Source organism: Sarcophilus harrisii, chromosome 4 (genome assembly GCF_902635505.1).
Source record: "Sarcophilus harrisii chromosome 4, mSarHar1.11, whole genome shotgun sequence".
Taxonomy (NCBI): domain Eukaryota; kingdom Metazoa; phylum Chordata; class Mammalia; order Dasyuromorphia; family Dasyuridae; genus Sarcophilus; species Sarcophilus harrisii.
Window position 1 is genome coordinate 316,671,664 of NC_045429.1, and position 19,039 is coordinate 316,690,702.

Genomic DNA, 19,039 nt, shown 5'->3' on the forward strand with positions numbered 1-19,039 from the left:
AGAAAATGCATTTTATCATGTATTGATTAAATAGGAAAACCTATAGGTTCCAAAGAAAGCAGAAAATTAAAATAGGATATTCCTTTTTTAATAATATTTTTCCAATTACATGTAAAAGCAATTTTACCATTCTTCTTGAGAAAATTTGAGTTCCAAATTCTCTCCCTTCCTTCTCTCCTTTCTAAGATGGCAAACAATTTGATATATGCCATATTTTCATATTAATTGTTGTGAATAAATATATTGACAAAAAAAATAAAAAATAGAATTCTTTGATCTGTATTTAGATTCCATCAGTTCTTTTTTCTGGAGGTAGATTTTTTTTATAATAAATCTTGTCCTGGATCATTGTATTGCTAAGAATACCTAAATCATTCACAAGTGATCATCAAACAACATTGCCTTTACTATGTACATTGTTCTCCTGGTTTTGCTTACTTTGTTTTGCATCAGTTCATGTAAGTCTTTCCAGGCTTTTCTGAAAGCACCCTGCCTGTCATTTCTTATAACACAATAGTATTCCATCACAATATTATACCATAATTTGTTTAACCAGTTGCCCAACTGATGGAAATCCCTTCAATTCTTTGCCATCACAAAACGAAATGCTATCAATATTTTTATCCATAGAAGGTTCTTTTCCGCTTTAAAAAAAAAAAAATCTCTTTGACATGTATACCTTGTAATGCTAATGCTGTGTCAAAAGTATACACAGTTTTACAGCCTGTTGGGCATAGATCCAAACTGTTCCTCAGAATGGTTGGATCAATTCACAAATCCACCAATATATCATTAATGTCCTAAATTTTTCCTTATGCCCTCCAACATTTGCCATTTTTCTTTTGTATTATATTAGCCAATATGAGAGGTGTGAAGCATAAAGAATATCTTGAATAGTTTAAAAGATCCTGTGTAAGAGTTGAATATTTGAAGTGTGAATGCACATAATGAATATTTAATAATCATCTTTCTCAAACAGTTTTGACCTGGTTCCAGCAGACCCCTAAGTAAGGGCCATCATTTGTCACTTAAGAAAAAGAGTATATAAGGGATGATGCAAAGGAAGGGGTTTTGATTGAGATTAAGATAAGGAGAGAAAAAAGAGTTCTTGTGAATCACTTCCATTTTTTAGTAAAATAAGTTTTGTGGTTTTTAGCTGAGAGGGTAAGAAACTGAAGAGTTCAGAATTCAATCTTAGATTTTTGAGAATATCGTGGTAATGAAGTCTCTAATGATGAAGTGTTATTTTTGGAACATATCATGTTCTCTACTAGCAATGTCATTGGCATATTATTTTGAAATCTTGATAGGGTTGAAAAATATAATGCAAAACTGGACAGCCTAAAAACTCCAACCTGGTTCTTCTTGGGAAATCTTTCGATAATGACTTAACCTTTCTGAACCACACCCAAAAGAGAGAAAAGTCTTCCAAGACTCCTTGAAAAGGTTGCATGACCCTGGAATCTGAGATGCTACAAAAACAAAAAACACTATAGTTATCATCTTTCCCACCCATAATCACCAGAACTAAAAGCTCTAAACATTTGTTATAAATTGAATATTCAGGTCAGGCTCAAATCTTTCAGCATTGAATACATATATATATATATATATGTGTGTGTGTGTGTGTATGTATATTTACATGTGTATGTATTCATTACTTAAAGATGATATACTCCTAATTGATAGTCTTTTATGGTTATAACTACTATCTCCACAATGCTAAAATCATTCTTTTTTTTTACTGTCTTGCTTGGATTTTCTTTTCCTGAGTCATATAGCTTTATGTGGCCTAGCTCAGCAGGAGTCAGGACTCTCCCTGGCCAGTGAAAAGGGTAATAGAAAGTATTTTTTAAAATTCAATAAGCTATCTATGTATGCTCTGACCTCTTTCTGTCCTTTTATCTGGAAGAAATTATGTTTAGACATTTTCAGTCCAGAAACATCCAGTTTCCTAGATAATCAGCATTCTCTAACTCTAACATCAGAGTTAGAGTAGGGAAGAGAAACCTATCAAACAGACGTAAAAAGGGACCCCATTTCTTCCCATTCAACACTTGGAGCTTCCCTGATCCCATGAGAACTTTTATATACAAGTTTGAAGTAGACCCAGGAAATCTGAGAAAAATTGGCGTAGCAATGCACCAAGTCCTAGAAGCTACTTTTTATAAACTTGACCTTCCTTTGTTGCATTAAAGACTAATGTAACTTAGGCTATCTGGTACCATCCCTTCTTATATCCTTCTCCTGCTCTTTCTCAGCCATGTTTGGATCTATCAGTTCCAGTTCTGGTGTGGAAAAGGTGAGTCAAAATGTTTCCCTTAAATATTACTTAGGTTGGGGAACATCTGTTGCTTCAGTTCCTTTCTCTTACTGTTCCTATTTCCTTCTTCATGACCCTTTAGGCATTCCCAGTTATAACGAAAAAGTTTTTCTTAAACATGTCAAATATAAGGATATACTGCTTTCACCATTGTTCAGCTCATACTAATCACAAAAGAAACTACAAAGAAAAAGAAGAGATTGTATGCACCAGCGTTCCTCTTAAACTTTCCTACAACAGAGACCCTCCATTTAGAAAAAAATGAATGAAAAATGAGAGGCAGAAGTAGAAGAATATGTTGAAAAACTTAACAAAAAGAGGTCTTTCATTATCTGGATTAACTTTTCAATGTGAACACTTTCCAAAATAATAGGAGCTACCTTAGGTACAATCTTTCTTAAACATATATTTTCATTACTTTCTTTTCTAAATTTTAATCTCCCTCCCCTGAAGAATTATTTTGTTTTTATAGGAAAGTGGGAAGAGATGAAATTTTAAAATAACAAAAAAAAAGAAACAAAAATACAGAGGGAGATAAAGATATGAAAAGAAAGAGAAAACTAGAGAGACAGAAAGATACACAGAGATAAAGGATAAGAGAGAATTAAATAGGTTAGTAAGAAAAGAACAATTGTTTCTGTTTTTTAATCACATTTGTTACAAAATTGAAGCTTGGATAATTTACAAAAATCCAGCTCCCACCATGAAAGTTTGTTTCACTTTCTTAGTGAATGAAAAAAAAAAGTTAAATATATTCAAAGTGGGAATCAATGGACATTATTCAATATCTGCTTGGAATGAAACAATAAGCAGGCTTTTAGAGGAGCTTCCATACTCATATACATATCCTATCTCTTCTTTTTCTCAGTTGTCTCTTGAGATCTGTCATTCCTGCTTCTTTTAATTTCTTGATATTCCATGTTCACTGTTCTTCTTCCATCTACCTATTTCTCCTCTTCAGAAGATTTGTTTTCCTTTTCCTACTTTTATCTTCAGTTACTTAATGTTCTAGGGCTGGATAAAGCCCAAAGAGATTTTCTGGGGTCCAAGCCATTAGGTAAAATGTCCCGAGTACTTTCCCATAAAAAAAATATGAAAGTTAAGCTTACATCTCTTTCAAAACTTCTAGGTTAACAGTTTCCAAACTGTATTCCTATTAGTCTAAGTATTCAATGCAATGTGAATAGAAGTTCCCTTAAAAAAAATTTCAATAGTAGCAATATTTTCCCCCAAAAAAAATTAACTGTGGAGGGAGGAGGTGGAACCAAGATAGCAGAATACAGGAAGCAACTAGTTGAACTCTCTCAATATTCTCCTCTAAACAACTTTAAAAACAACTCCTCAAATAAAATGTTGAAGTTGTAGAGCCAACAAAAGGTCTGAATGAAATATTTTAAGTCTAAGTCAGCAGAAGTCAGCAAAAAAGATTTGTGATATTGGGGTGTGACCATAAGTGTAGATGGGAAGCTTTGGAGCCAGCAATGACAAATGTAATAGTATCAGCTTTGAGAAGTCTCAGCTCAGACATATTACGGAGTCAAAAAACTAGACAGAAAGATTTTATAAGAAATCTTTTGTTGACACTGGATGCAGCTGACCATAAGTGACAACACACTTGCCCATACATAATTCTGGGCTAGAGATCCAGAGCAAAGAGGAACTCCTTTGATGGGTCACAAGGGACCTGGTCATAATTACAAGACAGAGTGGAGTGTCACAGTTCCAGGGGCAAGAGAAGATCTGGTGTTTGTAGCTGCAAAGAAACAGTGGACTTTCCTTGATAAAAACCAGAGTATAGACCAGAAGGGCAGTAATTATTCCTCTCTCTGGATCACACCACGTTGGGAAGTACCAAAATTTGCCAACACCCAGAACTAGCTCTGAAAACAGCAGCATCAAAAATCCTAAAACTAAGAATAGTGCCTCCACCATCCCAGGAAGCAGAACCCAATTTAACCTATAGTTCAAAATCAAGAAATAAACTGGATAAATGAGGAATAAAAAAAAGAACTTGATCATTTAAAAAAATCTACTATGGTTGAAGGGGAAACAAAGATATGAACAGAGAAGACAGCAATGTGAAAATAACTATTAAAAAAAATCTAGAAAGAAAAATACTAATCAAACCTAAGCCCAACAAAAATTCCTGAGAAAGAAATAGAAAAGAGGAGTAAAGGAAAAATTAGGGAGAGTGATTTTAAAAAAAATAAGGAAAGAAAATACTGAAAAAAATTAACACCTTAAAAAAACAGAATTGAATAAAGGTTGAAAAATCACAAAAATTCACTGAAGAAATGAATTCTTTAAAAAGCATAATTGGCCAAATAGTAAAATCTCACCAAAGAAATTAACACTTTATAACAATTTAAATAAAGTGTTATTATAAATTAACTGGACATTAATGAGATATCAAAAAGCAATAAAACAAATTCAAAAGAATGAATTGAAGAAAATGCAAAATAGATCATTGAAAAACAACTGATATGGAAAATAAATTGAGGAAAGATAATCTTAATATTATTAAACTATCTAAAAGACATGATTTAAAACAGGCTCTAGATATCATATTTCAAGAAATTAGTGAGGAAAATTGCCCAAATACCTTAGAACTAGATAGTAAAATAGGAATTTAATTGTATAAGCAATTTAGAAGAACAAAAAATAGTCTACCTCTCAGATGTGTGGAAAAGAAAGGATTATAACCAAAGAAGAACTAAAGTATGTTATAAAATGAAAAATGGATAATTTTTATTATATTAAGTTGAAAAGTTTTTGTACAAATAAAACCAATGCAGAGAAGATTAGAAGACAAGCAGAAAACCAGGGGAAAATTTTTGCATCCAAGGGTTCTGATAAAAGCCTCATTTCTAAAATATATAGGGAATTGACTTACACTTGTAAGAATACAAATCCTTCTCCAATTGATAAATGGTCAAAGCATAAGAATAGACAATTTTGATGAAATTAAATGAAATGAGATGATGAAATTAAATGAAATTAAGATGAAATTAAAACCATTTCTAGTCATATTAAAAAATGCTCTAAATCACTATTGATTAGGGAAATGCAAATTTAAACAACTCTTAGATAGCACTACATACCTCTCAGATTGACTAAGATGACAGGAAAGCATAATAATAATTGTTTGAGAGAATGTGGGAAAACTGGAACGCTAATACATTGTTGATGGAGTTGTAAACCGATCCAACCATTCTGGAAAGCAATTTGGAGTTATGCCCAATGGACTATCAAACTGTGCACACCCTTTGATCCAGCAGTTTCTCTACTGGGCTTGTATTCCAAAGAGATCATAAAAAAAGAGAAAAGGACCCACATGTGCAAAAATGTTTGTGGCAGCCCTCTTTATAGTGGCAAGAAACTAGATACTGGATAGACACCCATCAGTTGGAGAATGGCTGAATGAGTTCTAGTGTATGAATGTAATGGAATGTTATTGCTCTATAAGAAACAAGCAGCAAGATAATTTCAGAAAAAATTGGAGAGACTTACATGAACTGATGCTGAGTGAAGTGAGCAGAACCAGGAGATCATTGTACACAACAACAACAAGATTATATGATGATCAGTTCTGATGGACATGACTCTTTTCAATAAGTGAGATGATTCAGGCCAGGTTCAATGGTCTTGCGAAAGAGAGAGTCATCTGCCCCAGAGAAAGGACTGTGGGGGACTAAGTATGGATTATAACATAGTATTTTCACCTTTTTTGTTGTTTACTTGCTTTTTGTTTTCTTGCTCCGTTTTTTTTTTCTTTTTTATCTGATTTTTCTTGTGCAGCATGAAAATTGTGGAAATATGTACGGAAGTATCGTACATATTTGGATATGTTGGATTGCTTGCTATCTAGGAAGGTTCGGGAAGGGAGGGAAAAAATTTGGAACACAGCATTTCTCAAGGGTGAATGTTGGAAACTATTTTTCCATGTATTTGAAAATAAAAAACTATTATTAAAAAATAAAAATTGAAATTGAAAGAATCTATCAATCACTTCCTGAAAGAGAATGAAATTCAAAACTCCCAGAAACATTACAGCATATTGCAAGCAAGCCAAAAGAAGCAACTGAAATAGGACGGAGTCACAGGATCACAAAAAATTTAGTGGTTAGCATGTTAAAGGATCAGAGGATTTGAAATATGATATTCCAGAAAGCAAAGGAGCTAGGATTATAACCAAGAATAACCTACCCAGCAAAACTGAGTATAATTCTTCAGGGGAGAAAATGGATATTTAATGAAATAGAGAAACAGTAAAAGAAACTATTCTGCAATATTAATCCAAAACTGTATTTTAATCTACATTCTCTTTGTTCAAGATTTCAATAAGTATTATCTTATTCTTTTACAAAGGGCATAGGAAAACTATGCTAATTGTATATCGCTTTCTTTCACCCTCTCTCATCTACAGATAGCTTGGATGTGAGATTGATGTTAAATTAATTTGTTTATCCATATTTATGATTAAAATGCAGAATTCAATATTAATATTTTTCTTCAACATTCCTTTGTCACATGAGTTCTTTTATCCTGAGCCTCCTTGCTCTTGGATTCTGTAGATACTTGTGTGAGAGTATGTACAAAGCTTTCGTAAGAGGGAGGAATGTTTTGTACTAACTGTTATTACTATGCTTTCTAAGTAAATACACTCTTCAAAAAGCTAATTAACTCTGGTTAGTCAAATGACATTAACTAGAGAAGCAATTTGGGGATCACAATGAATAGAGGTTCATGATAACATTAAGAACCCACAATCTATTACTGAAGGAAAAAGTAATAGCCATTCACATGGGAACTAACCTATCAGATGCAATGCAAGTGGGAGTTTAAAAGTAGCCCAAAATCTGTGCTATGTATATCAAATCTAATTAAAATAAGCAAGGAGGGCAATACTGAATATAAAATTGTAAAACAGAAAGAAAATTTTCCATTCAATTCAACAAACATTTATTCAACATCTCTTCTAACAGAAAATTGAAAAGATGCCCATGAATTGGGGAATAGCTGCACAAACTATGGTATATGATTTCAATGGAATATTATTTTGCCATAAGAAATGACAAACAGGATGATTCCCAAAAAACCTGAAAACAAATGAACTGGTGCAAAGTGAAGTGAACAGAACCGGGAGAATGTTGAACACAATGACAGCAATATTGTTTGATGAAGACCTTTGAATGACTTAATTTTTCTCAGCAATAAAAGATCCAAGACAATCCCAAAAAACTAATGGTGAAGCCATTAGCCATTCTGCCTCTAGAGAAAGATTTGATATTGTGCAAATACAAATTGAACCACTCAATTTTTCACTTTCTTTCATTTTTTTTCTTTTATTTGAGTCTTCTTGTATAAAATGACTATGAAATATTCTACATGATAGCACATGTGTAACCTCTATCTGATTGCTCACCATCTCAGGGAGGGAAGTAGGGATAGAATTTGGAACACAAAACTTTTTTTCAAAAAATGTCTTAAAATTATTTTAACATATAATTGGGGAAGAAACTATATATGCATGCATTATATAGGTATACGTATATACATACATACATACATGTATATATATATATATATAATGTAAAGAAATTTTTTAATGTTCTGTAAATCAAATATTCTGCTGCATACTAGTGAAACACAAAAGCAAAACCCTGCCTGAAATTTATTCCTGCCTCTTCAATGAATTCAAATGCTACTGAGAGCCTGGGGCTTAGGGTAAAGGATTTGGGGTGAGGGAGAAGGGAAATAAATGTACATATATAAGCAAATATAAAATAAAAAACAAAGAGATTTGGGATGTAGCACTAAGAACCAGAGGAATGAGCAAAAAAATCTCTTATTAAAAGGAACATTTGAGAGAAGAAAGCTACGGTGAGCTTTAGAGATGAATGTATAATCATAAAATGTATATTGGTACCAGGCAACTCACACCAACTCCTTAGTCATTGTGTTGGCGGAGAGGGGTATCATGGGTTACTCATATAAACTGAGTAAGAGCCTTGATTCCTTTATAACAATATGCGATAGTGCCCACTTTCTCCCACCAGCTACCATCAAATGTTCCTTGACACTCGAGTAACTCTCAAACTTCCAAATTTTAGGACATGAAATGATTGCTTTGATTTGTTATAAGTGAAAGACAGCTCTATTCCTACCCCTTGCCTTCTTGGAGGACTTGAACTATTCCTCAAATTAAAATAAAAAACAATAAAACTTGGATTGGAGAGATTCTCTGCTTTCAGACTATCCTGCCAGTCAGTGACCTAAGGCCCTCATGTCTTCTAGAACAGCTTAACTTCATACATGATAAATATCATGATGGTATAATATGTAAAGTTCAGGATTTGAAGCCAGAGGATATGATTTCAAATCTTGATTCTTCAACTTGCAACTATGGCTTTGACCAAGTCACTTAAAGTCTCCTCATCTGTAAAATTAGTATCTCTAGATAATATCTAAAGTCCTTTCCAGTTCTGAAGGTACAATTCCACATACTAAAAATGAAGCTTGAAAATAATTTGAAGGCTCAAGTCAGTGTTGTTAGCAAGTTCCAGGCTGGTAATTCATTTTCAAACCCAATATCAAATATGAATCCTCAAAATAAATGACTGGATCATTTTCCTGGCACCCAACAAAGGCCCCTTGGGCTTCTGACTTTAAATTCTATTATAAACAAAGAGGAACAGATGAATTTTAAAAGTTCATTTTAATAACTTTTTTTAAAAATTCTATTGATATGTTTTGCTTTTATGTCTCCTACATTTACTAAAATGTTCCCTTTCTTGTTCCTTACAAAGAATCATCCCTTCTATAGTTAAAAAAAGGTGAGAGGTGGGGGTGGGAGAGAGACAGTTCTTAAAACTAATCAATATCAGCCAAGTTTGACATTCCATGGGGTATTACAAATTCATAGTACTACAAAGCAAGTGGGAAGGTACTTTCTCATATCTCTTTTTTGAAGCCATACTTTCATAGCTCTTATTTTTACTGTTTTGTCATTCTTTCCATTTTCATTTACACTTTGCTTACTGCATTTTATACCATCTCCCTGTTTCAACTATGTTCTTATAATTACAATACAATTATATTCTTACAGTTTCCAATTTGTTTAGCAATTGTCAGTTATTGGATATCTGCTTTGATTATGGTTCTTTGTTTTAATAAAAATTATTGCTGTAAATATTTTGGTATATGTAGGGCCTTTCCCTTTCTGACTTCCATGAAGTATATATAGGGTTGGAAGTAGGATGTCTGGGTGGTAAGGTATGGATATTTCAGTTATTTTCTTAGCTTTCCAAATGATTTTCCAGAAAAGAGTTGGAACAATTTACAGTTGCATCAACAATGTATTAGTATGACAGTCTTTTCACAATCTCTTCAATATTAACTTTTCCCATATTTTATCACCTTTGATAATTTATTGTATACAAATTGAATGAATTCAGAGTATTTGGGTTTTGTTTTTCTCTTCTTATTAATGAGTTGTAGTAGTCTTTCATATAGTTAATAGTTTGTGATTATTTTCAGAACTTTTTATTTATATTTTTGACCACCTATCCATCAGAGAATTGTTCTTGTTTTCATATATTTGTATTAGTTTCCCATATATCTTGCACATATCTTAGATATCAGACTTATATCCAAGATATTTATATAAATATGTCTTCCCAATCAATCACTTTCTTTCTTATCCTAGTGGCATTAATTTTGTTCATACATATGTTTTTCAGTTTCTTATAATCAAGAATATCTCTTTTTTTATCTTTTGTGTTTGTTTCAACCCTTTTTTCCCTGGAGCAATAGCTGTGAAAGATTGTTGATCAGCAAGCTGAAATTTAAAGGAAGAGGAAAAAAATGGAAATTACCTTGACCACTTAACTTGTCATCTAACTAGTCCTAAAAACCAACAGCACATTTAGTTACTGTTTACACAGTTGCTATGGCAAAAACATTTCTCTTTGGGATTCTTCAGAGGTAATATACCTTCCACTGCAGGGGATTCTTAAACTCAAAGATAATTACAGATTGCTATTTGTCCTTCATTCTTGATAAGAACCATGACATCAGGGAGGTGATGCTATGACATACAAATGCATTGGATTTAAGTGAGGGAGGGATCATCTACTTCCCTTTCTCCTCCAGAGTCATCTGGGTCCAGTGGCCAGATATAGATCAGGATATCAGGCATGGTCCTGGATGCAATGAGATATATTGGCCTTTTTAAGCTAAGGTCTTCCACAGATCTCAGTTTGACTGAGGCAATATCCATTCAGTGATTAAGGCTAGGTAACAATTGAGGTAAGAATTCCCTCTTTAGCTTTGTCCAAAAATATATAAATAATAAATAAATAATAAAAGAACATAGGAATCTGAGAGGGGAAGACCCTCAGGGTTTCTGACCAAAGCAGAAATGACTGATATTTACATTCAGTCTGAGTCAATGAGGACCCAAATAATGACCAAATGAGGTTTGGTCTAGAACTTATTGTTGGCCAATTACAATATCCATTTGTTAGGAATCTGGAAATTAGGAAAACCTGGCTTCAGATTAAGTCCTGTTCTCAACACATATTGACTAGGACACCTTAGTGAAGTCATTTAACCTCTCAAATTGCAGAAGAATTTCTGATCATCATTAGAGATCCCTAGATTAATGAAATCATATGCACACACATATATGCTCTTTTAAAAGCCTGAGGTATTATTAACCCTATTTACTTGGCATTATTAACCCTATTTACAGATGAAGAAACTGAAACCTCTATAGGTGAGATATCTTAAACAGAATCACATAATTTAGTAAATGGCAGAAGAAACTGAAACATACTCTGTGTGATCTAAGATCACCCTTAGTGAAAGTTAATGAAATGGGACATGGATATTCATTGGGATGGTGTCATCCACTTCTCTAGGGACAGCGAGTCAAAGTTTCAAACCATGAAGAGCTATTTTCATGCTTCATGGGGAGAAACAGGCAATTTCAGAATATAGCTTAGTGCTGCTACTTTTGTGTTTCCTGGTTAGGTAGCTAAGCAGCAACCCACAAGGTTAAGTGGATAATAATAATAGTTAGCTTTTATATAACACTTACTGGGTGCCAGGCACTTTGCTAAGCTCTTTACAATTATTATTGCATTTAATCCTTACAACAACCCTCGAAATTAGATGACTTTATTATCCCCATTTTTCAGATGAGGAAACAGGCAAACCGAGGTTATATGATCACACAGCTAGTAAATGTCTGAGGCCAGATTTGAACTCATTTTCCTAACTCCCAGATGATGCTCTATCTCCTGTATCACCTAGCTGCCCAGGTGACTGACCTTGTGAGTTCAAAGAGTCCAGGAGGTTATGAAGGCAGTGGGGACAATGTCACCTGAACAGGGTTCTATGGCAGTAAAATAAGATGTTTAGTACAAAGTTCATGGCAGAGACAAGTGAAAGCTAAAATGTTTCACCTGTAATTTCTCCATTTGCTTTAGGTTGTGATGAAGCTGAGTATCACCCCCCCAGAACATTGTACCCATAGTTATCTTAAGTTATTGAATCTTATATGCTTATGAATTCTTGATGTTTAGGCTATCTGTGTGTGAAGGAATAAATTCCCTATCTCCTGATATAGAATCTTTCTTTTGTCTTTTTTTTTCAGGGAGCATTAGATGTTTCAGGGAAGCAACTAGATGGCTCAGTGGAAAGAGCACTGGGCCTGAAGTCAAGAAAACCTGAGTTCAAATTTGGCCTCAGATACTTATTAGTTGTGTGATCCTGGTCAAGTCACATAATCTCAAACCATTTCGGTATGCTTGCCATGAAAACCCAAGGACAGTATTGGTGTGCTATGGTACACGGGATCAGGAAGAGTTCAACTAAACAACGACAAAAAATTTCTCACAAGTAGAATCATTCTTTGGAACTTCAGGGTGAGAATTTAATGAGTCAATCAGTATGAGAAAAAGATGATTCTCTCTAAGGACAAGTTCCACAGAACATAATCTAGTTCAAACTACGTTGCCTAGAGACAGTATAAAGAAGGATAAATGTGACCTGTGGACATAGCTGAACAGTGCCTCATGCATCATTAGAAATATTAGAAACATTCTAGGGTATTTTATTATATATATATTATAACATGCATTATTATAGTGTTATTTGTTATAATAACAGAGATATAATGTGTATATTTTAATACACTGAATGATGGAACCTGATAATGGTGGGATTGGAGGGAAGAAGAAAAAAGAAAATGTAGAAAGAGAAAAACTCTTTCTCACATTCTTTTCCACAGCCACCACTCCTTGAAGGACTCATTATATTTTTTTTCTTCCCCACCTATTCCTCTATTGCTTTTTAAGGCAAGTCTCCTACAGATTTGGTATTAAAAAAAAAAAAAAGCAAGTTAAGTGGGACTCTACTTCTATTAAATATGCACTGGCTTCCATAGCTCAGCTGTTTATTTGTTTGTTTTCTCCTCCCAACTCCCCCCTTCTCTTGCTTATTCCACATTCTAGCTGAAAAGGCAACTGTTTTGGGCCAGAAGTCCCACTGGCAATTCTCACAGGAATATGAGCCATGATTCAGCTACCTGCAGCTGTTCTCTAGTTAACCCCCCCATGCCCATAAGAAGGGTATATAGATAGATAAATAGATACATAGATAGATAGAGATAGAAATATATAGATATCAAAAAATATGGTAGCTTCACTTAGCTTGATTTATACCTATAATCTAAAGGCTATAAAAGTCTTTTGTGATTGGTCAATATATAGAAGAGTTTTGATTTTAATCCAGGTCCTCTGAAGATGAACCCAAATCAGAGGATCATAAATTTACATCTGGAAGAAAACAGGTCATCAAGCTCAAATGTACAATTTTTGTAGGTCAAGGAACTGAGATCCAGAGACAAAAAGTAATTTACTGAAGATCACATGGTTATTAAGAGTCACATTTGAGATCTAAATCTAGAAACTTTGCTTCTAAATCTATTATTTCTTCCATTGTCTCATGCTCCTGTAGAAAAAAAAAAAAATACCTATTCTACTACCTCAATTATATTGCCTTAACTGAGCATCTTTTTCTTGCTTGAAATGGTTCAAGAATTGAAGTCAAAATGCAGACTTCCTAGTAACTAAGGTTAGTACTAGTGGGGCTCCATCACCACCTCATTCAGTAATAACCTTTCCTCCAAAATTTCCTAACATTTCTTCCCCTTTGTGCCTTCCCCTGTGCTTTTCATGTATAATTTTCTTATTGGAATAAGAATATAATTGACAAAATGTCCATCTCACCATCACAAAGTACTCATCACTCGTCAGATAACATATGCCTTCTCTATAATGGACTTGAACGAATTCAGCTCTGAAGATGCTCCATCTCTTATGTGCCTATGCAAGCTCTTCTTACCACTGTATATATGATTCTCCAAAAAAGGAAAATTGAGAAGACAAGCCACCCCAACTTATTTCTGTCCTGGGGCTATCAAGGCCCTTTGCTCCTGGGCAGCAGCCAGTAATATGATATTTCTGAAGAATCTCCAAATCCCCTCCTCCCACTGGCACTCAGCCAGTCTTAGAGCTCTTTAAGGAAGAAAAATTCCATTCTCTGACCCCTGCAGGTGATCACGTTGAGACTCCTACTGTTTGAAATTTGATTTGATCTTTGATCTCTGCTTACACAGCTGCATGATTACTATTAGCCATAAAATGTTTCGGCTTCCTTTCTGCTCACCTGCCCACCACAGTTAGCCCTTGGGTCAAGGTAGTCTTCAAACCACGCCAGAGCTATATTCTTCACTCTGCCACGTCCTTAGACTAAGAGTTTACTTAGCACCTCTCCCTGTTTCTTCCCACCTTCCCTTCCATCCCAATTTCCATGCAACTACCATCAGTCCCAGGATTTAACCTCCAGTTTCAAAACCAAGGATCCTTCTGAAAGATAAGGTCTCAAGAAAAGCCCCACATTTTAGGACAGAGGTGTCAAACTCAAATCCTTCAGACACAACCTGCCTGCAAAACTTCCCAGAGCAGCAGGAACCAGACTAAAATGCACTTGGGAAATGAATCAATCAATCAATAACCTTTAAGTGCTTACTATATGTCAGGTACTGTGCTAAGCAGTGGGGGAATAGAAAGATCAAAAGAACTCCCTATCTAGTGGAGGAGGCAGCCTACAAACAAATGTATGCAAAACAAGGTATACACAGAATAAATTGGAAATAATTAACAGAGGAATGGCACTAGAATTGAGGCATTAGAGAAGGCTTCCAAGACAAGATTGAATGGGGGGAAGGCTTAAAGGTCAATAGATGGAATGAAGAAGGTAGGACATTTTAAACACGTCTTAGAAAATGCCAGGAGATGAGATGTTTTGCAAAATATAATAGCACAAATAATGCTAATTTGTGGGGTTTTTTAAAGAGAATATGTAGTCCATGGGAATATTTGATACTACTATTTTAAGTGACCTAATCCTTGCCAAGATGGCAAGACCACCCATCATGAAAATCCTAATTTTTGCCTCTGATTCATCCCATTAACTCACTCAATGCTCATTTTTGTACTAATTTTATATTTTTTTGGCAAGGCAGTTAGGGTTAAGTGCCTTGCCCAGGGTCACATAGCAAGTGTCTGAGGCTGGATTTGAATTCATGTTCTCCTGACTTCAAGGCCAATATTCTAACCACTATGCCATCTAGCTTCCCCTATTAAGCCTATTTTAGATCACAACTTATGTACCTTCTCTGAAATTGGACTATGTTATCATTATATATGCTATGGTTTAATAAGAAATCTAAATTAGAACTCTTCATAACTCGGCACATAGTAGGTATTTAATAAGTTGATTGATTGACTATAACCTCAGCATATAGGAATGGAATTTAGATCCAGAAGGTGTTTGACAGATCATCTAATACAACTCTTGTGGATGAGAAATCTAAAGTTTATATGTTAAGTAATTAGCCAGAGATCATAGGTCCTATATTCCATACCAAAACTCTATTTTTTTAATTAAAAATCCCCTTTCGTTAAAATAGCTAAACAAAACCACAATCACAATTACTAATGATTATTTTTTAATACATATAATGAATACAATTTAAAGAAATAAAGACACATTGGTAATTTTGTTTGTTTGTCTGTTTGTTTTTTGCAACTGTGGGTCTTCTATTTCTAGCCCATTCTTCTCATGAAATTTGTATATTCATAGGGTGGTTATGTGTTGGTGTTTCTTTTCCAAAACACAGCCAGGTGATAAAAGAGTTCAGATCTTTTATTGTGTCCTACAAGATAGCCCAGTTAGCTCAGAAGCCTATCTCTCCGCTTGGTTCCAAGAGCTCTGTCCAAATGTCTCCAAATCCAAAGGTTTGTCTTTCCGACTACAGCCAGCACCAAGGTAGAAAATACAATGAATCTCCCTTGCCTCAAAGATAGGGCTTGTAGACTTCCTCCCAGAGTGCTCCTCTCTGACTCCTGGGAATGCTCCCAAGTAAACTCAAGAAAAACTCCCCCAAGCTCTAAGAGGTCCCTGTATATATATGATCTCCCAAAGGTTAACTCTGCCTTCTAGAGGGAGAGGGATTCTGGGTTATCTCCCAGAGTGCTCTCTGGCCCTAAGGGACGTGTGAATTCGGATATCTCTTTCTAAAGCCTGAACTCTCCCAAATGGGTGAACTCCATTGAGTACTTAGATATTTATGAGCTCTCTAAAGTGTGAACACAAGCATCGTTTCTATCAGTTGTACTTAGTACCTTGTTTCAAGTTCTGGCCCAAAATATCTCTTTCTAAAATCAAATCAATCATATTGAACCATGCCAAATTAGATAATTATTGTCTCTATCAATTCCAATGTCTTAACAATTTGTAAAGATTCCAACAGTTATGGAAATGGAAGAAACTTTAGGGATAATTTCATTCAATTCCTTTTTTTTTTGGAGATGACAAAATAAAGAGCAGAGAAAGGACATTATCTACCTAAGGTCATGTAGCTAGTTAGTGCCAAGATCAATACTAGATTCAAATTTAAGAATATTGCTCTTTACTAATCTACTATTTATTTACCTACAACAAATAGTAACATGACTCAGAAGCTTCTGCTCAGCTTAGCTTCAAAATCTCTTCCAACTGATTATAACTATAATATGGATTCTTAATTATTCTTTTCTAATCTTCTAGATGAAATTGCTTTGATGCAATTTTCAAAAGTTTAAGCTCATTCATTTTTTAAGAGCTTCTGTCTTTCCATATGGAAGAAAAATAATAGAGAGAGTCCAATTATGCATCATATCTCTATGTAAACAATTTATTCTTTTTAGTTTATATAAAATTTTCTTTTTTAAAAGCTTTTTATTTACAAAGCATATGCATGGGTAATTTTTCTAACACTGACCCTTGCAAAACCTTTTGTCCCAAATTTTCCTCTTCTTCCCCCCATCCAATCCCCTAGCTGGCAGGTAGTCTACTACATGTTAAATATCTTGAAATACATTTTAATCCAATATATGTATAAATATTTATATAGTTATCTTGCTGCACAAGAAAAATCAGATCAAGAAAGAAGAAAAAGAAAAACAGAAAAAAAAAAAATACAAACAATAACAACAGAGAAAGTGAGAATGCTATGTTGAGTTCAACACTCTCTTCCCATGGTTCTCTCAGGGTGTAGATGGCTCTCTTCATCACTGAACAAGTGGGACTGGTTTGAAGAGAGCCCCGTCCATCAGAATTGATTGTTGTATAGTCTTGTTGTTGCTGTGTATAACAATCTCCTGCTTCTGTTCATTTCCCTTAGCATCAGTTCATGTAGTTCTCTCCAAGCCTCTCTGAAATCATCCTGCTGGTCATTTCTTACAGAACAATAATATTCCATAGCATTCATATGCCATGATTTATTCAGCCATTCTCCAATTGATGGGCATCTACTCAGTTTTCAATTTCTTGCCACTGCAAAAAGGGCTGCTACACATATTTTTCCACATGTGGGTCTCTTTCCCTCCTTTAAGATCTCTTTAGGATATAACCTCAATAGAAACACTGCTGGATCACAGTTTGATAACTTTTTGAGCATAGTTCCAAACTGTTCTCCAGAATGGTTGGAGTCATTCACAGTTCTACCAACAATGTATCTGTGTCCCAGTTTTCCCACATCCCCTACAACATTTATCATTATCTTTTCCTGTCTTCTTAGCCAGTCTGACAGGTGTATAGTGATAGCTCAAAGTTGTCTTAATTTGCATTTCTCTGATCAATAGTGATTTAGAATACCTTTTAATGTGACTAGAAATAGTTTCAATTTCTTCATCTGAAAATTGTCCATTCATATCTTTGACCATTTATCATTTGGAGAATGGCTTGAACTATTATAAATTTGAGTCAATTCTCTATATACTTTAGAAATGAGGCCTTTATCAGATCCTTTGGATGTAAAAATGTTTTCCCAGGTTATTGCTTCCCTTCTAATCTTGTCTGCATTACTTTTGTTTGTACAAAAAAAATTTTAACTTAATATAATCAAAATTATCTATTTTGTGATTAATAATGATCTCTACTTCTTCTTTGGTTACAAACTCCTTCCTCCTCCACAAATCTGAGAGGTAAACTATACTATGTTCTTCTAATTTGTTTATAATATCATTTTTTATGTCTAGATCATGAACCCATTTCAACCTTATCTTGGTAGACAGTATTAGGTGTGGATCTATGTCAACTTTCTGCCATACTCGTTTCCAATTTTCCCAGCAGTTTTTGTCAAATAGTGAATTCTTATCCCAAAAGTTGGGGCCTTTGGGTTTGTCAAATACTAGATTGCTATAGTCATTGACTATTTTGTTCTGTGAACCTAACCTATGCCACTGATTAACTTCTCTGTATCTTAGCCAGTACCAAATGGTTTTGATGACCATTGATTTATAATATAGTTTTAGATCTGGTACAGGTAGGTCACCTTCATTTGCTTTTCTCTTCATTAGTTCCTTTGAAATTTTTGACATTTTGTTTTTCCAGATGAATTTTGTTGTTATTTTTTCTAGACCTCTAAAATAATTTCTTGGGAGTTTGATTGGTATAGCACTAAATAAATCGATTAGTTTAGGGCATATTGTCATCTTTATTATATTAACTCGACATATCCACAAGCACTTAATATTTTTCCAATTGCTTAGATCTGACTTTATTTGTATGGAAAGTGCTTTATAGTTTTGCTTATATAGTTGCTGACTTTCCCTTGGCAAATAGATTCCCAAATATTTTATACTATGAACAGTTATTTTAAATAGTATTTCTCTTTGTATCTCTTGCTATTGGATTTTGTTAGTGATTTATAAGAATGCTAATGATTTATGTGGATTTATTTTGTATCCTGCAACTTTGCTGAAGTTGTGGATTGCTTCTGGTAGTTTTTAGTTGATTCTCTAGGATTCTCTAAGTATACCATCATATCACCTGCAAAAAGTGATAATTTGGTTTCCTTATTATCAACTCTCATTCCTTTAATCTCTTTTGCTTCTCTTATTGCCAAAGCTAGCATTTCTAATACAATATTGAATAGTAATGGTGATAGTGGGCAACCCTATTTCACCCCTGATCTTTTTGGGAATGGTTCCAGTTTATCCCTTTTATATATGATGCTTGGTAATGGTTTTAAAGAGATGCTACTGACTGTTTTAAGGAAAAGTCCATGTATTCCTATACTTTCTGCTGTTTTTATTAGGA